Source organism: Protopterus annectens, chromosome 3.part1 (genome assembly GCF_019279795.1).
Source record: "Protopterus annectens isolate FY-2018-M chromosome 3.part1, PAN1.0, whole genome shotgun sequence".
In the NCBI taxonomy this organism is placed as follows: domain Eukaryota; kingdom Metazoa; phylum Chordata; order Ceratodontiformes; family Protopteridae; genus Protopterus; species Protopterus annectens.
In genome coordinates this window covers 196,852,318-196,880,043 of record NC_056732.1, presented here as the reverse complement: position 1 = coordinate 196,880,043, position 27,726 = coordinate 196,852,318, and positions in this window count along the sequence as shown.

Sequence of the window (27,726 nt, the reverse complement as noted above, 5' to 3'; positions counted from 1 at the left end):
ATATCTGCGTGGAACTCAGTAATATTGACCCAAAATGTAGTTTCTTAGAATAATGGAGGTATGATTATAAAATAAAGCCATGTGTTTATCATTTTACTCATCCGTACTAGCTTATTCAGTGAGATTTATGTTACAGGTGAGGTTTTTCAAGTTTAAGCTGTAGACTATTACGTAACAGATGAGTCCAGTGCTAAAATCAGAAAAATGTCCTCCTGAACTGAGTGTAACTTCCCACTTCTGTCAGTATACAGTAAATGAATGATAAAATGTTTACAGTCTTGGATGTTACGAAATTTCAAACAGTTTTCTGGCAGAGGTATTTCAGGAATTTAGGAACTCAACCAAAATCATCAAATGCTCGCTTCTGTACAGAACATAGAGCAGAGGGGGTTGCATGAAGTTATGAAATATTCTCTTAACTTGTAGTTGTAGAAAAGATTAAGCCAGGGGAAATTTACACCCTGTACCCCACCACATGAACCTCCTTATCATTCACAACCTCTGATTCCATGTCTCTACCAACTGTATTATGATTATGTCCTTCAGCAAGGATGTTGCTAAAGTTCCCTGAAGGCAGAATTTAACTTGACATTCTTTTTTAATACAGCTTTAGTCAAAATTGACAATGTATAAAACATTTAAAACACATATTCTGACGTATTCATGCAAGCAGCTGTCCTTTGTACATATATCATCTGATTCTTAGCTCTGATATTTTGTCTGCCACCTGCAGTCACTTGTCTTAACATACTGCCCCTGTAATTAAACAAATGGAAAGGAGCCTTTCTCCTATGTGCACATCTTTACAACTTGTACAGTTTTATCACTATGTCTTCCCTTCCTGCTCAGACTATTTATCCTTTTGCCTCCCGACCGCTTATATTCCTTCTTATTTGTCTCTAACAGCTCTGTCATGTCATCTGACTGTACTTAATAGATAAACAAATAAGTGATAGCTGTAGCATTTTTGTCATGTTTGTGTCCAGGTTACTTTGATTTTCAGTGGTAGGAAATATTCAGTTAGCTCATCACTGTATTGAATTTGGCTATGAGTTCCTTTTGTTATTTCCCCAAAGCTTTCACTGTGGTACAGATACTGTAGTGTTCACTCTTCACCTTTTTAGAAACCTGACTTAGAGGACTTGTGTTGGTGTGTTCTTTCAACAGAAAAGGATTTGATGAACTTTGGGGGAATTAAAATATGGCTAAATTTAAGACTAACAACTAAATGAAAGTTTTAAATCAGCAGTTATTTTTACTTATTTGAGCACTGATGGATTGAATCCACCAAAATCAAGGGTCACTGTTTCTTCCCACAGATGTGCATCTTTTCCAAAAGTGCTTGAGAAACTTACTTTTACACTTATCAGCTGTTTTCTTTGAGTGAGCACAACCCCTGCTGTGATCTGCATTGTGTAATTTCCATTCAGACTTGGTAATTTGTGTTTACCTCTGACAATAGTGTTGTGACAGAAGGTGTAACAAACCATAGCTGTCTCTGAAGATGCCACAGACGGTTGTCTTGCTAAGTGTCTTCCCTATTCACACGCTTGAGATGTCCTTCGTGTTTCACTGTTGCAGTCATCACACTTGGGTTATCTGCCTGCAGGTAGCCCTCAGTCGGCCCGAATACCAGAGTCTTGGGATTTCTGCGTCGGATCCTGTCACCTCTTCCATGACATCAGGTCGTCAGGGGTATAAAACATGCAGCTGATGCCATTACATCAGCTTTTCATGGCACGTGGGAGCCCAAAGCCAAAATAGTTCGCAAGTGTTGGTCGGCCACTACCTGAAATTTTTTTTTCGAGTTTCAAACCTGAAGTCATCTAAAGCTAAGAACCCCGTTGGGAATCCTTTTTTCTTGCTCTAACCGATGTCAGAAAAAGTTAACAATTTTCTTGCCTGTGGAAAGCAAATACCTCACAGATATTTTCATTCTTACTGCGTCCCCTATTTAGGCTCAGACCATGACGTCCCTCTCTGTCGGTTTTGTGCCTTGTTCAACACCCAAACTATTTGTCATCGGGCTATTTTCGTCTCTAAATTCTTTCGCTCTCATTCTCCATATTCTGAAATTGCTTCGATAAACCATCTGACTACCAATCTTTAAAAAAAACGCAAAGACAGAGACAGACTGCATAGGTCCAAAACTGCCAATGAAGCTTCTGTTAAGCTAGTCGCCAGTCTGCCGGTACTCAGTGAGGTGCTTTTGCAGCCCCTGTTACCCGCTTCTACAGATTCGCAGGCCTCTACTGAGACCCATTCAGAGTCCAGTATGCCATGAGATGCTTCTTTGACTATGGAACCTGTGGATGTCTCTACCTTGGATGGGTTCGGAGCTGCTGTGCAGGCACCAGCTTCTGAGGGTGTATTCAGACCTTCCAATGTCTGTATTAAACGATGACCAAAGTGCATTCTCAAGCTCCCATGCCACAGAAACATATGCTTAGAATGGCTGAAGACCTTATTACTTTAATTAGGGGAAGCCAGCCTTCTCCCTCTAAAAGACAAAGAATTGATTTTCCTTCTGATTCTACAGACCATGAGTCTGAAGACTGACCCCTGTGATTACCAGGACATACCTTTATGTACCTATGAGGATTCAGATGCAGAGGATTCCATCTGACCCCCCCCCCCCCCCGAAGACTTTTCTTTTGGTGAAACCTTGCATACCCTAAGAGCATTTCCGCTGGGAATGCCAGGACTACCCACAGTCCAAAAAGAGACTCAGGGAATTTTTAGACTTGCCTCAGCATAGGCCTCTAGCTATTCCCCCTGTCCTGGATATTGTAGATGATGTCTTCATGGAATCCAGTCTTACCCCTGATACTTTACCTCCAGCTCCTAGAAAGCCTGAGAGGTAATACAGAGTATTTGTTGAAGAAATTGCTTGAAACCACCACGAACTGAGTCAAACAGCATTTAATAATAAAAATAAAACAGGAACAAGCGCTTTTACGCAATAAAAATTGCGCTTCATCAGGTTACAATCTTTCAAAACTGCCAATGCCTTTTATAATGATTCATTAACTACAATGATTCAATTAACCATATTAATTAACTTAGATTCATTCAGAATATTAACTTTCTGGATCAACATCAAGATTCCTTATTCAAGTACATTATACATAACATTTAGAAACAGACAACCTAACAGGACTATTCATAAATACAACAGTGCATATAATTTCATAGTTTACGTAATACATTTGTATCAATGTGCATAAACCTCCCTTAATTGATAACATAATTGCTAAACGCAATCCTATTTAACAGGAAGTAATGCCCATTTTTGGAAAGGATAGCTGTTGATGCGTCTATACTTTACATTCATTATTGCCAAATTAAAGCACCGGTTTCATAACATCACTTATAATTCATTGTTATAGTATATAAGAAATCAGGATTCAGACCATACAGAATCCAACTTAAACATAGTTAAGTCAACTATCGCTAAATGATAAATACTAAAAGTATAAGCTTAAATATCTAATATAAAATACGGCATTCACCAAAAACATTTACAATTGCCTTAGGCAGTGCTTGTACTAATATCAAGCCACTTACTAGTTAAAAAACTATCTCAAGGTAGGTCAGGAATCAGACATTCCTACTTGCATCATACGGAGAAACTATACCATAGAGTTGAGTATCACATCCACTAACATCATGATGTAAGCCATACTTATGGTAATTGAATACTGTGAAGAAACAAAAACTATATATATAATGATGAATATAAAATAATGACATGGCAACACAGATAACCATTATATAATCAATATATGCTTCCAACACAGTCTTCTGTTGTTCACAGAGATATCATCTCATTCCGGATAAGTAACTTTACCGTTCATGTCTGCCCTTTCTTTCGCCTTAAGCTTACACATTTATTGATATCAGAACTATAAAATATAGAAGACTCAGTCAAAGCACACAGTATAGAAATAAAACCATAAGAAATAAAACGTAGTTAACTAAAACTATATTGTCTAAATAACCTAAAAACGATTATTTATATAAGTAAGTCATAACATATATAATGCACGACTATATAGTCATACAAAAATCAACTATATAATGAATATTGACAAAATCCATACCAAAAAACATTGGCAAACTAGTGCCATTACGCTTATGTCATTAAAAATATATATATTAGCCGATTATCCAAAACATGAAACGGCTTAAGCAGTCCTACAAAGTAACATATTAAAATTAAAATTTAATAATTTCACAGTATACAAAAAATGCACATGGAGCTATAATGCAAAAATGCAGGACCTAAAAAGTAGAAAATTGTTTTTTCAAAAATGCCAATAAATCCAATCAGTCAGGAATTTATCAAAAAACCAAACACACAAATATTATTATAATACACCTTTTTCTTAACCGGGCAGAAAAACAAGATCATATGAAAGAACATATTCTAAAATGATATATTATGTTGCAGAACAAATCAATCCAAGCATTCAGGTTGACGGTCAAAGAGACCAATATGTAAGCCACCATGATATAATCAAGAAGGATTTTAGCATTGAATTACAATGCAATATATATAGTAGCTGCTAACAGATAGAAGAACAGTGCTTACTATTTACATATATTCTGTCATGATAGACACTTCAGTGAGATCTTTAGATGTTATGGAAAAGAGTATGATATTTCTACATCACAAGGATAGTATATATAACTTAGCTAAAAGGCCATTATGATACGGACCAAATATTAGCTAGGTCCTACTAAGGCCGGTCGAAGATTGACCATAGTATTCAAGCCTGGTGGTATATGAGCCTTTAGCCTTAGGATCCACCTTAATTCAAAAGTTTCCAGGGTATTCATGTGGTCACCCTCCCTCCTGTTGGGATCAACTATCTGTAGTACCTGAAATAGAAAACTATGCTCAGGGTGGGTACTACAATGTAATGCCAAAGCATTGTTGAAGTTATTTCTTCTGATATTATATGTGTGATCATATATTCGATCCCTTAGTCTCCGTGAGGTCAAACCCACATAATAAGCTTCACAGAGAGTACAGTTAGCAAGGTAGACCACATTTTTGGTATTACAGTTTGCATAGAACGTGGATACTGTATTCATATTGGTACCTTGAGGTGCAAACCCACATTTTTTAGAAATATACCCACAAAAAGAACACTTACCACATGGGAAAGTGCCTGTTTTCACTTGAGATCTAATATCAGTGGGTGTGTTAACCAATTTCTCCTTGCATAGAAGTCTTTTCAGGTTCATACAATTCATATATCTAAATATTGGTTTTTCACTGATAACTTCTGAAACAGACATATCTGAGAGTAGAATCTTCCAGTTACTTCTCACTATATTAGTTAAATATTGTACATCATTGGTAAATTTTATATCATAAAACAAAGTATTGGTCATATTATTAGTAAATCTTTGATAATTAAAAAATTTTTTAGCCTGTGATGGTATATTGTCAGATGTGGGTTCACTTACTTCATCAATCAATTTTAGGGGGTAACCCCTATCTATAAAATGTTTCCTCTGAGTAGCTAGAACATTTAATGCATCCAGTTTATCACTACAAATTTTATTTATCCTACTCATCTGGTTCTTTACTATATTGCGAAAAATATGTCGCGGATGTAGGCTGTCATAATGGAGGATCCCATTCCTCCAGCAAGATTTCCTATAAAGTGTCGTCACCAGTTTACATTGATCAACTTTCTTAATATTGATGTCCAAAAAGTTTGCGCTATAATAGGAAATGTCATGACTAAATTTAAAGAATGAGGTGACACTATTCATATAGCTAATAAAAGAAATGAGACTATTCTCATCTCCATTCCATAATAATAGAATGTCGTCTACGAAACGTCTGTATAGTACGACATTTTCAAACCTAGGGTCGCTGAAGATGTGTTCCTTTTCCCATTCCAATACGACAAGGTTGGCATATGCATTGGCACAGGGGGTGCCCATGGCAACCCCCCATTTCTGCGCATATGCCATATTGCCGTAAAGGAACACATTATTATTTAGGACCAGGTCCAATAGACAGCATACATTCATAATTTCACTATTTTCTATACCCATTTGTGTCATATGGGTTCTTATCGCATCTAGGTCATACTCATTAGGAATTTTCGTAAATAGGCTCTCAATGTCTAAAGTTACTAGTAAGGTTTTATCTGTTAATTTATCTGTTACCATGTTTAGTTTCAAATCATCTAAAAGTTTAAAGGAATCAAGAAGGATCGTAGGTACTTGTTTCACTAAGATTCCTAATTTAGTTTGTACATATAAGGATGCATTATAAGTTACCCAGTGATCACCTGACACAATTGGACGTAAAGGTGGTGGATATTTATCCTTGTGCAGCTTCGGCAAGCCTTTAATAATAGGAATCAATGGGAGTTCTATTAACAAAAAATCATATAAAGGTTTGTCAATGGATCTGGTCATTAGCATATCATACAGTGTGTCATGGACATACTGCGTCAATGATGTTATTTGTAGTTTGTCAATCTTTTTATATGCAACATCATTACTTAACATGTTAAGCATTAGTTCATGATTGAAAATTGCATCCATTGCTACAATCCCCCCTCCCTTATCTGCTGGCTTAAACACAAGATTAGGATCATTACACAATGCTTTCAGCTCAAGAGTTTCCTCCATGTTTAAATTCACAAAGATGTTCTTTTTCTCTGGATTATCATAGTATTGATAAAAATCTCGTTCACTTGTTTTCAAAAAACAATCAACAACATGTATCAGGGGGGGTATGAAGGTACTTTTCCTTCTACAGACAGAGTTATTCACATGACTACTATTTGAATCAGGCAGTTTATCTTTGAATAATAGCCTAAGGGAAAGTTTCCTACAAAACTTACGTAGCCCTATTAAGGTATCAGAGATGTTACTATATTGAGAGGGGATGAATGACATACCCTTATTCATGATATTCATTTCATTCAACGAAAATGTCCTGGACGACAAGTTAAAAAACAGGCAGTTCACATTATCATTCTTCTTTTCTGCTCCGGTGTATCCCTTGGAGGTTTCTATATAATTCATACCTTCATTCTTCTACTCTGCTCCTGTACGTCTCCTGACAGTTTCCTTTTGCCTCTCCCCCGACTGTTGGATCGAGCTCGTACTGCCTCCTTGTAGGGAAGGGGAAAATTTAAAGGCATAGGTGCCATAATCTTGTTTACTGTCCCAGATATTTTGGGTTTAGCACCCAGTGTATTAAGATGAGCCAGTCCTTGCTGGTTACATGGTAGTGAAGATAATGGAGTATCGGACACAACAGGTGTATCGGTTTGGGCATTTATTATTTGCAGACCTACATCAGAAACACCACTCTGTGGGGCTGTAGGTACATCGCTGGTCAAGCCGGATGAAATGTCCACTTGATTAGTGTTCACATTGTTATTGTTGGAGTTTGACTGAGGTCTCGGCCACACAAAAATACGGCCGAGGCAAAAATCCTCACAGTCCCGTTTCAGCTTTCTGATTTTAATCTGTTCTAACTTGCTGCTATACAGGGACAGTTGCCTGTTCATGGCTTGTATCTTGGTTTTGCAAAACTCAGATTGATAGGTAGTAGTGAGTAAACTATATTGTTCTTCTACTTTCTTCAATAGTTCAGCTTCAAGCGGTGTGAAATGATCCAGTAACAGCTGGATATATTTATATCCAAAGTCAATATTTAGTTTTTGCCACTGCCGTAACAACTCTGGCTGGCTATCCCCATAGGTCGGCATGCACAAAACACGCATGCCACGGGGGATAACTTTAAAGTGCAGGCACGCTTGCAGATGTCTCCTTTGCCAAACAAGTCTATGCAAGCGGTAAAGATCATTCTCTAATGCTCTTAGACTTATAAAGAAATCATGCATATTATCATTGGTGCTCGACGGGCTTCTATATACATCACCATTCAGATCCATATGCAACAACGGATTGTCTTGTTGGTAGAAGAGACAATTCCAGTTCTCATTAGGTACATTACTCACAGGATTATAGTCCAATTCAATATTCTGAGTTTCCATCGCGTGGTGACCAGTTAATTGCAAAAACAAAGATACTAACTGCAGATAACAATATCCGATCACCCAAAGGTTTCTTGCATCAAACAGAAGACGACAGTGTTGAAGAAATTGCTTGAAACCACCACGAACTGAGTCAAACAGCATTTAATAATAAAAATAAAACAGGAACAAGCGCTTTCACGCAATAAAAATTGCGCTTCATCAGGTTACAATCTTTCAAAACTGCCAATGCCTTTTATAATGATTCATTAACTACAATGATTCAATTAACCATATTAATTAACTTAGATTCATTCAGAATATTAACTTTCTGGATCAACATCAAGATTCCTTATTCAAGTACATTATACATAACATTTAGAAACAGACAACCTAACAGGACTATTCATAAATTCAACAGTGCATATAATTTCATAGTTTACGCAATACATTTGTATCAATGTGCATAAACCTCCCTTAATTGATAACATAATTGCTAAACGCAATCCTATTTAACAGGAAGTAATGCCCATTTTTGGAAAGGATAGCTGTTGATGCGTCTATACTTTACATTCATTATTGCCAAATTAAAGCACCGGTTTCATAACATCACTTATAGTTCATTGTTATAGTATATAAGAAATCAGGATTCAGACCATACAGAATCCAACTTAAACATAGTTAAGTCAACTATCGCTAAATGATAAATACTAAAAGTATAAGCTTAAATATCTAATATAAAATACGGCATTCACCAAAAACATTTACAATTGCCTTAGGCAGTGCTTGTACTAATATCAAGCCACTTACTAGTTAAAAAACTATCTCAAGGTAGGTCAGGAATCAGACATTCCTACTTGCATCATACGGAGAAACTATACCATAGAGTTGAGTATCACATCCACTAACATCATGATGTAAGCCATACTTATGGTAATTGAATACTGTGAAGAAACAAAAACTATATATATAATGATGAATATAAAATAATGACATGGCAACACAGATAACCATTATATAATCAATATATGCTTCCAACACAGTCTTCTGTTGTTCACAGAGATATCATCTCATTCCGGATAAGTAACTTTACCGTTCATGTCTGCCCTTTCTTTCGCCTTAAGCTTACACATTTATTGATATCAGAACTATAAAATATAGAAGACTCAGAAACATATGCTTAGAATGGCTGAAGACCTTATTACTTTAATTAGGGGAAGCCAGCCTTCTCCCTCTAAAAGACAAAGAATTGATTTTCCTTCTGATTCTACAGACCATGAGTCTGAAGACTGACCCCTGTGATTACCAGGACATACCTTTATGTACCTATGAGGATTCAGATGCAGAGGATTCCATCTGCCCCCCCCCCCCCCCGAAGACTTTTCTTTTGGTGAAACCTTGCATATCCTAAGAGAGCATTTCCGCTGGGAATGCCAGGACTACCCACAGTCCAAAAAGAGACTCAGGGAATTTTTAGACTTGCCTCAGCATAGGCCTCTAGCTATTCCCCCTGTCCTGGATATTGTAGATGATGTCTTCATGGAATCCAGTCTTACCCCTGATACTTTACCTCCAGCTCCTAGAAAGCCTGAGAGGTAATACAGAGTACCTGATTCTCACAAATTTCTCTTTAAAAATCCCACTGCGGATCCAGAGACCATTTCCCAGGGACCTAAAGGTATTAAGGCTACTACAGCCAAAAACCATACCCCTTCGGACAGGGATTCTAGAGCTCTAGACAGATGGGGTAAGAAGGTATATACCTCTGCAACTCTTGCCATCAGGGCTTTAAATTGCCAGTTTCACAAGTTGAAGTACCAGCAGCATATTATAGAACTCTTTTAAACAAAAATGTTTTTGATTCCTGATTGCGCAGAAAATAAAGACTTACAAGAGTTAATACATTCTGCAAACCAAGTTGGTAAACATACTTTGCACTGCAGTTTTGATGCCTTAGAAGCATCTTGCAGGGCTGCTGTCACTGGGTCTGTTCTGAGAAGGCATGCCTGGCTGAAGGAACAAATCTTGCCAGACCGTGTCAAAACAAAATTACTAGATACTCCATTAAGCCAAGAATGTTTGTTTGGCTCAAAAGTAGAAGAAGTTCTTTAAAAAGATGGAGGCAAAAGCTCAATCTATGCAAACTGTTAAAGATTTCTTACAGGTACAGCCACCTAGATTCAGTAGGCATTGGCCTTCAAAAAACTGGTCCTTTCCATTCCCTCCCAGACCTTCTCAGCCCAAAGCCAGGGGCAACAGACCACAAAGACTACAGTCTCAGGGTATGCACAGATCTAAACAATGGAGTGCTCCCAATTCAAAAACAGGGAGTGGTAAGCCACCCCCTTATGGAAAAAGTTCACAGTGACTTGTCCTTCATCCTTCCCAGCCATGCCCAAGTACTTGCACCCCTAGGAGGAAAACTCGCCCTGCATGCAAAAAACTGGGAGTATATTACCCAGGACTGATGGGTCTTAAACATTGTATCCCAGGGATACAGATTCTACTTCCACTCAATGCCAACCCCAAGTGGATTGCCAGACCTTCCTCCAAACCAGTGGGCAGAGGCCCAAAAGCAAGTACTTTCTCTTCTCAGTGTCAGGGCTATTCAACCTGTTCCAACAGAGCAAAGGGGACAGGGTTTCTACTCCAGACTGTTCCTGGTGCCCAGAAAAGAGAACTCTTGGTGCCCTATTCTGGACCTGTCAACTCTCAACACCTTCCTGGTGGTACCAAAATTCAAAATGCTTACACTTCAGCAGCTGCTTCCTATGCTAGCCAAGGACTCCTGGCTCGTCACCCTAGACTTAAAAGAAACTTTTCTGGACATCCCCATAAGGGAATCTTACAGGAAATATCTAGGTTGCAGGGCAGGCTCTATGCACTGTCAGTTCTCTGCACTTACCTTTGGCTTATCTACTGCGCTCAGGGTATTAACAAAGTGCCTGACTCCAGCCATTGCATACTGCAGGCAGAGAAATATTCAAATTTATCCATACTTGAACTATTGCCCGATTCAGGCGGACAGTCAGGAATTGCTACTTCAGCACCTGACATTTGTAAAGAGACTCCTAACTTTTCTGGGGTATACCATCAATGAAAAGAAATCACATCTGGTACCCAGCCAAAAGATTGTATTCCTGGGAGCAAGCTTGAACACAACTTCCCAGATGGCATTCCTCACTCAAGAAAAGCAGGTTTATTTGACAAATTACTTCAAACTACTGGCCACCCAAACCCAGCTATCTGCAAGAAAAATACTGCAAGCCCTAGGGTTCATGGCCTCATGCATTCTACTAATTCCATATGCAAGACTGCATATGAGGAAACTTCAGTGGTACTTAAAAAGTCTCTGGTGTCAACATTCTCAGGACCTGGAAACAGTGATTCCTACCATTCCTTGCCTAAGGACAGAGTTCCTTTGGTGGGCAGAATCTTGCAACCACAACAAGAGACTCCCTTTCACTCAACCCCCCACCACCTAAGCCCTGACAACAGACTCGTTAGACTATGCATGGGGGGCTTACATGGCAGGCAAATGCATTCAAGGCAAATGGAGCCCAGGACAAATTCAACTGCATATCAATCAAAAAGAAATGTTAGCTGTACAGAATGCACTGACAGCCTTCAAACACCTTATCCTGCCAGGACAACTCTTGATAAAGACAGACAACACCACAGTTATGTGGTACATAAACAAGCGGGGGGAACTCATTCCTACCCACTCTGCAGGTTAGCCATGGCTCTGTGGAGCACAGCCTTGAGCAATCAAGTGTACCTGCAAGCTCAATTCCTGCCAGGCAAACAAAATTCACTGGCAGACGACTTAAAGCAGAAATCTAGTGGACCCACATGAGTGGAAACTGGAGCCCAACTTTCTAATACACAGGTGGGGGACACCAAAGGTGGACCTCTTTGCTTCCCCCCCAAAACTATCAACTGAGCAAATTTTGCACCAGAAATCCCCACAGCCAAGCATGGAAAGTGGATGTCCTATCCTTTACATGGGGAAGATCTCAATATATGCCTTTCCCCCTCTGCCCCTCCTTCCAAAAGTACTACTCAAGATCAAACAGGAGAGGCTAAGGACAATCCTTATTGCACCAGACTGGCCGCGCCAGCACTGGTACCCACTCCTACGCATTCTGACAGCAGTGCCACCCTGGCACCTACATCAGACCCCCTCTCTGCTGTCCCAGCAGGGCGGACAGATTTTGCATCCTCAGCTGCAAACCCTGAACCTGGCAGCCTGGCTTATTCCCTGAATAGGTCACCAGCAACCCTCAGCAAACAGGTGCTGGATGCTATCCTTGGAGCCAGGAGGCCTAGTACTAGGAAATACTATTTAGAAAAGTGGAAAAGATACTGTTCTTGGAGCCAGTAGCAAGGAAAGGACACAGCCATGGCCACCTTACCTCAAATCAAATCCTAGATTATCTAGCAGAGCTGCTCCACAAAGGCCTATCCTTCTCGTCAATTAAGATTCATGCCTCTGCTTTCTCAGCTCATTACAACACTGAGCCACTCATCTTCTCTCACCCTCTGATTAAACATTTCCTGAGAGGAGCTAACAATTTAAGACCCCCAAGGAGAGCTCCCACTCCTGCCTGGGACCTTAACTTTGTACTAGAGAAGGTTACACTTCCCCCTTTTGAGCCTGCTACTACAGCAGAGTTAAAATTCCTCTCTTGGAAAACAGCCTTACTTCTAGCCATCACTTCAGAGAAGAGTGTCTGAATTGCAGGCCCTTATGGCCGTGGAACCCTTCATTATCTTCCATGCGGACAGGGTTTCCTTCAGGACTAACCCATCATTTGTGCCCAAGGTGGTATCCAGTGTGGCTTTAAACCAATCCATTCATTTACCAACCTTTTTCCCTAATCCTCAGAATAAAGGGGGAGGGATCCTGCACTCCCTGGACGTGCACAAGCAGCTTAGGTTCTACCTGGACAGGACTAAACCTTTCAGACAATCTGACGAGCTGCTGGTCAGCTTTGCTGCAGAGGGAGAGGGCAAGGCCATTTCAAAGCAAACCATTTCTAAAGGATAGAACACTGCATCCATTTCTGTTACAAACACCATGGAAAACCTATCCCACAGAGGATCAGACCTCATTCCACTAGGGCTACCTCAACCTCTACAGCATTTCTCAGGGGAGTCCCTACCAGGGACATCCTGGAAGCTGCAATCTGGAGTTCTGTACACACCTTCACCTTCACCAAGCATTACCACTTACCTATCTTTTCTAAATCCAGAGCTGGATTTGCCACAGCAGTCTTACAAGGCCTGCTAGCCAGCCCTAATACTTCTTGACTGCCTCCACCCTTCCTCAGCTTTGGGAATCAACCCAAATGTGATGACTACAACAGTGAAACACAAAGAACATAGTACAATTATGTACACTTACCATAAATGTAGATGTTCGAGTGTATTCACTGTTGCAGTCCTGGTTACCCTCCATCCAGCCCCCTGTCTTTTCTATACTTTCTACCTATCCTCTTTTTTGGCCGGAAATGGTATTTACTTTTTACTGGAGGTGTTCCACACCATGTGATTGCTTCCTATTTTGGGGGCTACTGACATCTGGGGCAAGAAAAACTGATGTAATGGCATTGGCTGCATGTTTTATACCCTTGACGACCTGATGTCATGGAAGAGGCGACAGCATCTGATACATAAATCCCAAGAATCTGGTATTTGGGCCGACTGAGGTCTTACCTGCAAGCAGATAACCCAAGGTGATGACTGCAACAGTCAATACACTCCAACATCTACATTTATGATAAGTGTACACAACTGTACTTTCTTGAACTACCCGCAGATGGCTACTTCATCACAGAACTGTCTAAATAAATATAACATGTCAGATGCTATCTGTTTTGTTGATTTTGTTTTCCTCACTTTACTATAATATAATTGTTTACCTTTGGACGAATCTTTACCCCAGTGCATTTTTTGTTACCAGGATGTTTTTCATACTCTCTTTTTTCACTCTCCTATTGTGTTTTTTCTGATGAGCTTCATATTTCCTTTTCTGATAAACTTACCCTTTAAACCGGTTCTAACCTACCTTGAATCCTGCCTTTTTGGTTTCAGGCACACTCACTAGGGTTACCATATTATACCAGCACATATTTTTTCGTCCTCTTAGGGTTGCCAGATTCTTGACTGGCCAGGTCTGGACAAAAGGTCTTTCACACTAGGTAGAAAAAAAAAAAAAAAAAAAAAGTCTTTTAGTCTTTAATGCGGAACATCGCAGTTCTGCATTAAAGATAAGTAGCTCCATGTTTGGCAATTTTTGATTGGCCCATATGCCAATATACGAGCCAATCAAAAACTTGCACAGCGGACCCTCTTCTGTTCAATGCAGAGCATCAAGCAGTTCCGCATTGAACAGAGCTCTGTTTTTCGATTTTTTTCATTGGCCCGTATGCCAGTATACGAGCCAATCAAAAACTTGCACAGCAGACTCTCTTCTGTTAAATAACAATAAAAATAACTTCTGCTTACGGCATCTCTTGCCATGCAATAAATTACAAATGCAAACAACGATTCGGTGTGAAGAATAGAGAAGGCATATATAATGCATTATTTTATATTTAACATATTTAATTAACAGTTAGTTTATGTTGCAGAAATCAGTATACTCATGCTTCTTGGTTCCCTGAAAAATCTGACAAGTCTGACTGAGCCTGTGCTTTAGCCCAAGAATATTTTTCGGAAGAATTAATTGCTTTCAGTAAATTCGGCTGGGTGCAGAGGTATGCATAAAAGTCTCTGCACGACATATGCTTAAAATTAGGCTGCACGGACAGAATTCCTTTGATCGATTCAACCTGCAACTTGTTCCTTTCCTTTGTCCACTGGTTTTGCTCAGTGAAAATACCCATTCAGCGTTTGCGTTATGTGCCGGAATTGCAAAGAAAAACTGCAGTCACAGTAATTTCTGAGAAACATTCCTCGTTCTTGCAACTGTTGAAGTATTTCACCCATCTCTCATGAGCCAGAATCTCTCTGAAGTCTTCCTCGTTAAGATTAGCCTCAACAAATTTCTTCAAATTGCAAAATTGATCAAAACATTTGGAATCGTCAACATGCATGCCCTTTTCTCTGAGATATAACACAGTTTGTTCAACTTCATTCCAACTTGGAATTTCAGTTGCCATCCATGCAAATCTGCTGAACTCCAGTGGTTCTGTCCACATTTCCAGATACTTTAGACCTGTTCTATACATTGTGGCCACTTGTGTACAGAAAGCATCACAACAGTCTTCCAGTCCATCTTTACGCAACGTCGTTAACAGTTTTTTCACCTTAATTGACATGAACCCCTCTTGCGCACGGCATGTGAGAACAGTGTGAGCAGATTTCAGGCAGTGTATAACCTCCAGCAGCGAGTTGTTTTCACATTCAATTTCTTCAATGTGCGAATGGAATACACTCATCAGTGAATGCACGTGCCAAAGGTAAACTTCACCCATATAATTTTCAAAGAACTTTCGTATTACAACAGGCGGACTATTTTGGGACAAGAAAAAAAGACTTTAAAGTGGGAAACATCTGCAATAGCCACTGAATGCCTGGAAATAATGACAACCATCTAGTTTTGCTGTGGTAAAGCAGCTGACGATACTCCACCTCAACAAATTCACAATAGTCTTTCAGTTCAGTTCGAATGATGTAAATTGAAAAGTAGTTGTAAATTTTCAGAAGACAGTTGTTTAGTACATGTGCTGGACAGCCAACTCCGACTAGCATTCCACTCGTTTTCATCTTCTTCAAATTAACAAAGATGTTATAGCCATCAGCTCCACACCTGACACCGCCAAGATTAGTAATGCAGTTCTCTCCCGCGAAGGCAGTACATTTCTAAAATAAGTGGTGCTTGTCTAAACTGTCCTTAACACATCTGGAAATTGTATCTGCAGTTTCATTAGGGGTGCTGTGAACGTCAACAAGTTTCGACTCTATGCCACATTTTTTCCAGTCAAAATACTGTAAGAGGATCGGAAATAACTTCAAAGAACCATGATTGCTACCATCTGTTGTAACTCCACAGTGTAACGTATATGGTTAAGTGCTTTCTCCACCAAGTCGACAGAATGCGGAGCCAAGACAGAGTTGACAATTGCTTCCATTTTAGTCCGTGTGCACGAAACTCTTTGTGCAATGTCAGAGTCGGGTAATATTGTTTTCAACATGCCACAACTGCAGTCCATCGACCTATACGGCATGAAATGACAGAGTTCCTTCAGCCACTGACACTGATTCATCAGTTTTTGAACCAGGTGTTACAAAAAAATTGGTGATTTTTGAGGATGAACTTTCTCCTCGAACATTTTTAACATGCTTCGGGGTGCTTATGTGCACATTCAAATCAAGTGCACCCTTATTTGCAATAGAAATTAAAGTTCTGCCACCACGTCATGCATTCTGCTTCTCATTCATATCTACCTGCACGAAAACACTGGTACTTGGCCTTCATTGCATCCGTAATCGAACAACGATGTTTCGGCATTTTCATGGGATAAACTTTGTTAAATTTCAAGTCTTCAAGCTGATGATGCGATTCACTTTCATTAATGATAGAAAAAAAAAAGAAAGGGGAGACAGACTCAAAAATCAGGTCAGATATTAAATAATGCTTGTGTAAACTTACAAAACATGTTATTCTAGCAATTTTTAATTAGCATAAAAGTTCTGAAGGAGATGATGAAGCATATAACAAGTCTCTAGCATTATTTAGTGACTTCAATCCTCAAAGGTTTGCCAGAAAAAAAGAAACTTTATGAGGAACAAACCACAAATGAGAAAAAAATGGACATTCTGAAAAATTCTGTGAAGTTGAGACAATGTGCTACACTACTTCCTTCCCTCTTGTTCTACTAAGAGTCTTAAAAAATATTTTGGAAAATATTTTTTCAGCCAAGTTCTGAAGGGTAAACGTTGTTAGTCCAACCAACTTCTACTTAGGTTTGTCCCGTTCATTGCCCTGCGTCAAATACTGTTTGCAAAACTGTGACGTTCATGGTGTGACGCGAGTGAACTACTTTTGGAGTGTATGAGATGGCTGGGTAAGGGTTTGGGCGATTGCATTTGCTTTGTTGTATAATATTTAAACAGTTGATTGCTCTGGCACCCTGATCTGTGATATCAACAGGACTTGTTGGCAGGACAGATTTGTGTCCCAGAGACACCCCCATCTGTGGAATAGACTCTCTCTCTTCACATCAAGCGTAGTACCGCTTTACTCCTTTTTAAGTGCAACCCAGATAACTGGATGGGAAACAGAAAATACACCCCTGGGATTCCACACATGTCCCTGCTGGACAGGGGCATCAGATACTGACTTGTCTAAACATGAGCTAGACTCTTGCCTAGGCTTATAAAGGCATCAGGTCCAATATCCTAGTAACTTCCTCTGATCCTAATAATATAGCATTGTTACCTTTCCCAGTTCACCATACTGAAATGTATTAGTTGTGGAATGCTTCAACTCATCTCAGATTATGAACTTCGCAATGTGCATGATTCATTAAACAGCTAGACTCTACACTTATGTCCAGCCCCTCTTCTATTCCCCCTTATGGCTTCCCCATATTAATACTAACATTCCCAACCCACTTAACTTGCCCATTCCTCTTCCTGTACTCCCCACAAGTATTTTCTAGCAGTTCCCAATATGTCATTTACCTAATACAACTTCTACCTAAGTATCCTTATGTTATTTTATTTACCATACCAATCACTGCAGCACAATCTTGATTATACCAGTGGTGATGTCACAGGGTCAGCCACACTCTCTAGGGCCTTTTCACACCCAATGGTATGTGATCGACCTGGACACGCCATCAGTTGTGCCACTCAACATCTTGAAATCTGGACAAAGCCAAAGTAAGAAGGAGAAAGGTCCAAAATTGTGGACAGATTTTAGTTATCGCACAATTCAGGATGTGTCCAACATAACAGGTTTTAAGTTGGTATACATTTTCTAAAGGATATGAAGTCCAACACTCAAAGGTAGTTCAGGCTAGTCAAGCTAGGGATGAGTTTGTGAATACCTATCCAATCATCCAGCTCTCCTTTGAAGAATGATAATGTATCAAACCACTTAATTTACGATAGGAGCCTATTCCACACGTGGAGAAGGTACTATACAATGTTTTTTTTTTTTTTTGTAAAGTCATATGAAATGCACTAGTAACAAGGTTTGCTATGTTGCAGGACTTGTGGGTGGGTCAGGAAGTGAGTACCACAGTGCCTATAGAAGCAATTGCTTTCTTCTATTAGTTGTTGCTATTTTTCTGCATAGTTACATTAAATGCACTAGTAACATGCTTTGCTGCTCAGTTAGTCTTTAGGGAGGGTGTAAGAAGTAAGCACAAGGGTGGATACCTTTGCTTTCACCTTAATTCTAAAGCACCGCATATTACCCATGGTGTCAGCTTCCAAATTAAGGTTGTTACTGTCTTTTCCACATTTTGGATGGCATTATTTCCCTATTTGAGACCGGTGGCTTAAGATTGACAACTATGATATAAATAATTAAGAGGAGATATTTATTAACACCATATCTCTCAACTATACCTTATTATGAGGGACATTCCAAACATTGAAAGCATCAGTTACACATTCATTAAGATATTTTAAGATTTTTTTAATAGAAATATGAAACCGAAACTTGTGTTTATTCTTACAAAACATTCTTTTGATGAATTAATTAACCCATTTTAGCCATGCTATGAGCTTCCTAGTTAGTCATACTGTTAAAAATCAAGTGCAAAGTCTTTTTTTCACAATTTATTTTTGTTACAATTATGCCATCATTGTGTAAAGTGGGCTTTTGTATTCTAAAATGTGAAGTTTTAACTTTAGTTACTTCAGTGGACCTATATTTTTATGTTTAGTAAACTGGTGTTTATGTTTACTGTATGCTGAACAACTGTCTGATTACATGGCATCATACCGCTCAACTGTCCAGATTTTTTGCTTCATGTTTTTGGTCTGTTCCTCATGAAATTTGTGAGTTTCTGTAAGATCATTGAGGACTGAAGATACTAAGTAATGGCAGACATTTGAGTTTCTGACTTCATATCCTTCAGAAAATGCATGGCAATTCAAAACCTATTATTCTAGCAAGTTTATAAGCGCTATATTTAAAATCTGCCCCTATTTTTGGGCTTTGTGCCCCCGTTAGTTTTACCTTGGTCCAGATTTCTTGTGCTCTGAGGTTGAGAGGTATGCATGGCATCCAGCTCCTGCTTCTGTTGATGCAGTGGTGGAGAGCATCTCAACCAGTCAGGGACACACCCAAAACTAATCAAGGACACTTTTAAAATATTAGCACTATTAACATGAGACATTGACAGAGTACAAAAATGTGAATTAATGTACATTTTCTGAACTAAAATAAGCCTGTAACTGTAATTAGTATCATTATTTATTAAGTGCAATTCACTATGTTTTCTCCAGTCAACAGTTTTAAGAGGATTTAAGAGAGAGAGAGAGACCTAAAATTTGACCTAAAATCAGGGACATTTTAGTGGTATGAAGGTGAGAAACAATCTGTAGTGGTTTAGCATATTTTCAGTAGTTAGCAGATTTTATTACACAATGTAACTGGAGTCCAGCACAGTTACTCAAACAATAAATCAATAAACATACCTGCAAACCTACCACAAACTGTTTCTCCCCTCTACTGCATTATCAGAAGGTGGGGGGGGTGGATGACATGGATTCGGGAAGAAACTGACAGCTGCCCAACATATAACATAAACATGACAAATGTCTACCATAATTTACTGACATCGGTCCCCAAATGACTTGCTTGAAAAAATATAGATGTTATGAGGAAGAAACCAAAAGACAAGGCAAAATCTAGGCATTCTGCGAAAATCTTTGGACAGCTGAGATGGAATTTATGCGCCAGTTGTCCCACAGAGAATTACCGAAAAGGAGGTAATCCTTTAAAAAATAAAAGTATAAGTCATGCTATGAAGCCTGGAACTTCGTAATCTGTGTTTACCTGCTAATTTCCATGTGAACTATGCTCATATGCATGATGCATCCCTACTTCACTTTTGGATTTTAAAAACGTCCAGGCTCGTGCATCGCACTGTGAGGAAGTATAATTTGATTCCAGCTTTCCCTCAAAGTAGAGACAAGCCATGCATTATTTATAAAACAAATAAAGGATATATTTTATAACTAGGACAAAGGGAAATTTGTGGGTTGAATAGCTTTAAATATGTCAAGTGGTACATACTTTTTCAAGAAGTGTCACTCTGAATAAAGACCTCATGCGAGGTAGCAGCACATCTAGTATGTTTCTGTTGTTTACAGAGCATTCTGATGGATATACAAATGCTATACCAACATCCTCCGAAACACAAAAAGTAGCCACTGGTGCACACCTGTTGGCAAACAAATGCTCAACTTGGCATGGCAGCAAGAAAAAGACCTTGAAGCATAAATGTTTAAATACCTGCAGTGGAAAACTGTTTCCAAGTAATGTGTATACTCTACAGAGAAATTACATAAGAAGACAATGCTTTTGTGGAGAACTGTAGAAAATTACACTGACAACAAAAAGGCACTAAACAAGCAACTTCTGATAAACCTGAATTCCTAAAAAAGGATTACTATTGCACCAAAACCTAAAGTACTAAGGAAATACATGACTGTACTGGTTTGGTACTCTTTAGAAGAGGATTTAAACATGGTCAAAGGTAGAAAATAATTTAGGCAAGAGAGCCTTCTGCGTGTTATACTACAAGTGATATCAGTGGCCAATAACAAAAGAGGCATTATCTGCTACGATTTGTACACAGGAAATGAATGTTGGAAATTGTAGTACTCCTAAGGCATGCTGACGCACCATTTTATTTTATATTTAGCTAATTCATTATTTTCTGCGGTGGTGGTGCTGCGGTAGCGTTGTCACCTCACAGTTAAACGTTGCCCATTCGATTCTCAGTTAGAGTGTCTTCTGTGTGGTGACATGCATGAATGGGCGTTCCTTCGTTGAAGGTTGTGCATTAGGCCCGGCAAGCCAGCACGTAAAAATCTACTGCCAGTCATTAGCGGACCGGAGTTCCGCTGTGGCGACCCCTAACCGGGAAAAGCCGAAAGACACAAACAAATTATTTTCTGACAGTATGGCAAAGAAGCTTTCTCCTAGCTTAGTTCTGCAGCTGTAGTGCATCACACTTTCTATTTCCATTTACGTGATGTGTATGTGCAGAATTAGAAATGCAAACAAATGTAGAAAAAAAACAGTCTAGAACTGCCAGGTTATCCGCTGTGCTGCATAACGTAACACATTACTTTACTAGAAAAGCTCACCAGACTCTGCTGCACTTTGCTGTAAAGGAAAGGTTAGTTTGCTTTTTATTTGTTGTATTTTGTATTACTTTATTGCCTTTTTATATTTTGAATACTGTGATTTGTTTTCTTTACCTTGTGTTTTACTTGTATTCTGCTTTTAACTGCATATTAAAACTTCAAGAGAGACCACAGCTCTGTCTCTTGTGAGTCGGGCAGAAATGTTTTCCTCACCCACCCGGTTACTGTCGTGTTCTTATATACCACTGTCTTTCTAGTTGCCTGCCTCTTATGTTAATTTGACCATATATCTCATTTCCTCTCTGCTTGCACTGGCTTGTGTGAGTAAGCACAAAATTAGCATTTTGTGAAATCACTCCCCTTCAACTATTTAAATTTATTGGCCATCCTACTGTATTCCATAGTACCAGAATACAGAAGTGACCACCCCCTTTCAATCTATCTTGCTGTTTTAAAAATAGTGACTCTCTACTAAAACTTAACTTTTTAGACAGGTAAAACTTAAGTTACCTACTTTCACATCTAACTTATCTAGTGCACACTGCAGTGTATAGAATAAACCATTTTTTTTTCATCTTACCTTTAAGCATCCCTGTAACTAGCACTTGCTCTAATACCTGCTGGAAAGCACTAGGAAGCCTTAAACTGATACAAGCACTCAACTCTCCTTATTAATAAGGAGAAATTAATTGCAGACACTAAACAGCCAGAATTGCAAAGTAGCTTGCTAAGGCAAGGGAAAACCGCTCCTGTACTTTACAAAAAAACACCAAACCAGGCATGTCCAGGGGTCAGCTTCCGTTGATTTCTCCTGTCCACCTGGTGAATCTGGGCATACTGGGGCAATGCAGCAATTGTGTCATGTACACAGACAACCCTCTCCTCCTACCACCCAACACTACAACCTGTGAGAGATGCACTTACATAGCCAAATTGGAAGCAAGAATCTCTCTCCACCCAAGATGGTGCTAGACAGTCAAGAGGAGAAGGTTAACACCCGCACTACACCTCAAGCAACACATAGCCCTTCTCAACCCACACTACCAACACCCACACATAGCAACATTAAATCCACATATGCGGAGGCCCTTAACTGTAACCTGCCCAAGCAACAAGGACTTCTGAAGCTGAAATGCAAACAAACACCAGTCACAACCAAAGTGTCACATAGCTCACAACACCAGTGTGCCACCCAGCAACAGCCCCTAAGGGAAGACAACGTACCCAACACTTTAGTCATAGGTGACTCTATAGTCAGGCACACTGATGTCCCACTCACCAGGCTGAACAAGGAAAAAATTACAGTCAGCTGCCTGTCGGGTGCCAGGATCCGTCACATAATACATGTACTCAAGTCACTCCACAACAAGTACAAATATGACTCTGTCATTGTCCATGTTGGAGTGAATGACTTGAGATGTACCTCCCTGGACTACATGAAAAGAGACATGGAAGAGCTCTCGGATCATGTGGCCCAGGCAGGTATGACCCTAGCCCTGAGTAGCATCCTGTGTTTGCCCAGAATGATACCACAATATAAGGACAAAATGATTGACTTCAACAATTGGCTAAGCTTCTGGTGTCATTCAAACGGGATCCAATATCTGTCTGCCTGGGACGACATGATCGACAGACCCTGATGCTTTGCCAGAGATAGTATGCACCTGTCACCCCCGGGATTCAGGTTACTGGCTAAGGCTCTTGCCACCCCTATAGTGCCTTTTTTAGGCAAAGTTCAAAGGACAAAACCACCACCGTATCAGGTACAAGCATGCAAATTCTGAAGGTAATGCTACTCAATGCTAGAAGTCTAAACCTCAAAATGCACTCTCTTGAGGCACTCCTAAAATGGAGAACATCGATATCTGTGCAGTAACTGAGACCTGGTGCAAGGCTCCAGAGAGCACCCCTGCAATACCAGGCTACAACTCTTACCACACTTTACAGCCACCAAACCAGGACCGAAACACTAAAGGTGGAGGAGTGTCCATGTTCACCAAGGATATTCACACCACCGGGCTAGTTGCCCAACACAATGCATTTGAAATTCTCCACGTGCAACTAACACTAGGTAAGACTACAATCCAAATTGTAGCTTGCTACAGATCCTCCATCATGCCCCAAAATTCTCACTACACCTTTCTAAACATACTGGAAAATATTAAGATACAACCAAACACCCTAATACTGGGTGATTTCAACTACCCTGCCATTAACTGGGAAAACTACTTGTGTACCTACACCTTTGCCCAACGGTTCTTGGAATTCATAAATTCCAACGCCCTGGATCAACTAATCCATAGTCCCACCAGGGGCTCCAATATCCTAGACCTGGTCATTACCAACATGGGAAATCGATGCTTCACACCTATGGTCACTCTTAATCACCCTTAACATCCCCATCCCACCCCCCACCCCCCAGTAAGGAAACCTCCATAAAAACTTCTCCAAAGCCAACCTCATGCTAATCAAGTCAGAAGTGACAAACTTCATGACACCCATGCAAATGGGAACTGAAAGTTCGACTGCAGAATCCTACACTAAGGCACTGTATGAGCACATCCACTCATGCATGAATCGGGCCATCCCAAATAGAACCAAGATGCTCTCCTCCAAAAAAAGGAAGCCAATCTGGTGGTCCCCTGCCATAAACAAACTTTACAACAAAAGGAAGAAACTGTTGCAGAAAAGAGGAAAATCCCAGGATGAAAAAAAAACTCCCTTACCAGCCTCAGTAAGAAGCTGAGATCCCTCATAAAATCCTCCAAAGCTAGTTATGAAAATAAAATTGCCAAAGATTCCAAAGGCAACCACAAGGCATTCTATAAGTATGTCAAGAATCTAAATGGCAATGCTCAGATCTGCTCTGAGGTACAACAGAATGGCATTAAATATACTGATCCAAAGGATCTTGCCAATATCCTGGCAGATCAGTTCATGGCCAAATTCATCCCCCCGCTCACCCGCTAAATTGCTTCTCAGTCCCGGAAGATTGCCAAATTTCAGTAATAATGGCCACACAGGTAAAAAAAATGCACTCGCCAAAGCTAAGAATACAGCATTCATGTACCTGATGACATCCCGGACTGTGTATTACCTGAACTACAAAATGAACTGGCACCTCACCTTAGTGTCATGTTTAATCATAGCCTCACCTCAGGCTTCTTGCCCACTGAGTGGCGCACAGCTACAGTTATCCCACTCCACAAGGGGAGATCCACCTTGGATCCTGGGAACAACCACCCCATCAGTCTGATGAGCCTGATCTGCAAGGCCATGGAACGTATTATCATGGAACTTATAAACAAAGACATTGGCAACCTTCAAACACTGGACCCCACCCAGTTTGGGTTCGTGAAGGGCCAATCTTGTCTCCTGAACCTGATTTACTTCTTTGAATCAGTCTTCAGAGCTGTGGACGAGGATAAGGCAGTCCACACAGTCTATCTGGACCTTGCCAAGGCCTTTGACCCCATCCCCCACTCTGGAATCATAGATAGACTTACTAAGCTGGGCATTAATCCCTACATCACTCGAAGGGTTGCCAACTGGCTTACTGACAGAACCCACACTGTAAAAGTAGCCGACTCCAAATCCAGCTCCAGACAAGTGGAGTACCTCAGGGTTCAGTCCTGGGACCTCTCTTGTTTGGCATCTACTTCTCTGAGTTACAGGCCAACACTAAGGGACTCTGGCTAACAAAGTTCGCAGATGACTGCCGACTGGGAGCCATTATTGAATCCCCAAATGATGTGGATACTGTACAAAGGGCCTTACAGAAGCAGATGCCAGAGCCATGGGCTCAAGCTCAGTGCCAAGAAATGTATAGTTATCCCCTTTGGGAAAAATCATGTACCGATGAATTACCACATAGGTGGCAGTACATTAAACACCGAAAGTATGATAAGAGATTTAGGGACACAGGTGGACAGTGGTCTCACCTTCGATAACCACATCGCACAACAGTCAGGAAATCCTTCTATGTGGCACACCTCATCACTAAGGGCTTTTCATCCAGGAAAAAGGAGGTCATTGACCCACTGTACTCATCCCTCATTAAACGCATTATAGAATACAGTGCCCCGTTTGGTATGTACCTCTCAAGACATCTGCAACAACTGGAAAGGCCGCAGAAATTCCTCACTAAAAGAATCACAGGCCTCATGCAGATGCCCCACACTGACCGCCTTAAAAAACTCCAGCTATACTCTGTCGCATATCGTCTACTCAGAGGCGATCTCTGCATAACATACAAGGCCATGTCAAACCCAGAGCTGTTTGACATGCTACATTTAAAGAAATCCCAATCCCTCAGAGCCACACGCTCCAGGGATCTAAACCGTGTCATCACAATAAACAAAACATGCTGGAGGGATAGGTTATTGACCCAGAGACTCCCCAGACTCTGGAATAGACTTGTCCATACATGTCAAGCAGAGTGCCTCTTTGGCCCTCTTCAAAAGGAACCTTGATTGGATGGGAGAAAGGAAATTCACCCCAGGGATCATGTCAGTCGCCCTGCTAGACAGCGGTCCAGGGAAGTAAAGTGTGGGAAGAAATAGCCAGGGAATTGTTATGGCTAGGCTTGTAATAGGCCCTAGGTCCGATAGCCCAGTACCAACCTATGAACCTGTTACCATTAAGGCACTTAGCTGTATGAAGCAGGATTGCTATCAAATCCTGAAACAAACTTTTCAAAGTAACACACAGTAAAAATACAGGATATGACTGGATTGCCTTTGTGAGATTACACTTACTACTCAATTATATAAACTACCACAGCAGTAAAATAGCTGAGAGAAACAGAGCTAACCAGGTACAGATTATTCAACCAGGAAGCAGGCTTTACCCTTGGCCATTCCTTCCTATTACTTTATTATCCAAGGCTCTAATTAGATCATTCAGGTATATCACTGCTGTGTGAATGCCACTGAAAGTGCATGTGTGCTGCTTTAATGCAACAGTAACAATTTGCTTACATCACAGCAGGGACATGCCATGCAGTGTTTACTTAAACTTGGCATAATTTGCTGCATCTTAGCATGCTGCTTTGTGGTACATGAAGTCAGTGTTGGCTGTAGAAATTCTAGATCTGTCCAGCAGGGCTCATTGTTTACTGTAGCTCTACAATTTCCTTTGTTACCTTATCACTGCCCTGCTTATAAACACCTAAACGTAGACTTCTAACAAGGGGGCAGTATACTTAACAGTGGCTGTCTTACCCTTACCATACATGGTTGTCAGATAGTGTAGACTATAAGCTAATAATGCACTCCTTCCTGTAGTCAGGGTTTGTTTCCCTTCCCTTCCATTATCCTGCCATGAGACTTTCAGCAACATTACTTAACTAGACAGTGCTTCTTGTCAGTCTGAAAAAGGTCCATGTGGATCAGTGCTGCACCATAGTTAATTACAAATCAGTAATAAATGAATAAAATCTTCAGCTCCCTAAACTGTGCTCTTTTCATTGGCTTCTGACACTGCTCCTTTGTCCGATATGTATTCATTCTTTTCCTCACCTACCAGCCTGCTGGGATCTCCATAATGTCTAGTGATGTATGTCTGACCTTTCAAAGCTTTCTTCAACAGTTAATCTTTCCTATATAGGTTCATAGGTAAGTACTAGGCTATCTGTCCAAGGGCATCTATAAGCCTAAGAATGTGTTGAGTTTCGCCGCCCGCTTAGATTAATCCCCTGTGCCCTGTCCAGCACAGCCATTAGTTCCCTGTGCCTCTGTCCAGCAGAGGCACTGCAGTGATCCCCAGAGTAAATTTTCTGTTTCCCAACCACTCATCAAGGTTTCTCTTGAAGAGTGTTAGTGAGGGGCTCTGCCTAATGTAGATTGGAATCCTGTTCCAAAGCATGGGGTGTCTCTGGGACAGGAATCTATCCCTCCAGCACGTCCTATTTATCATTGTGGTGAGGTTTAAATCCCTAGAGCGTGTAGCTTTTGGGGATTTGTTTTTTTTTTTTTTTGTTTTAGGTGGAGCATGTCCATCAATTCTGGGTTTGGACATGGCCTTGTATGTCAGGCAGAGATCACCTCTGAGTAAGCGGTATGCAACCGAGTACAGCTGGAGTTTCTTCAGTCGGGCTGCATAGGGCATATGTTTGAGGCCAGTAATCCTCTTGGTGAGGTACTTCTGTGGTCTTTCCAGCTGTTTCAGGTGTCTTGTAAGGTACATCCCAAATGGGGTGTTGTACTCTATGATGGGTCTGATGAGTAGAGGGGCACAATAACCTCTTTTTTTCTAGATGCAAACCCTTTTGTGATTAGGTGGGCCACATAGAAGGATTTTCTAACCACCTTGGCAATATGATTATCAAAGGAGAGATTACTATCTACTTGGGTCCCCAGAT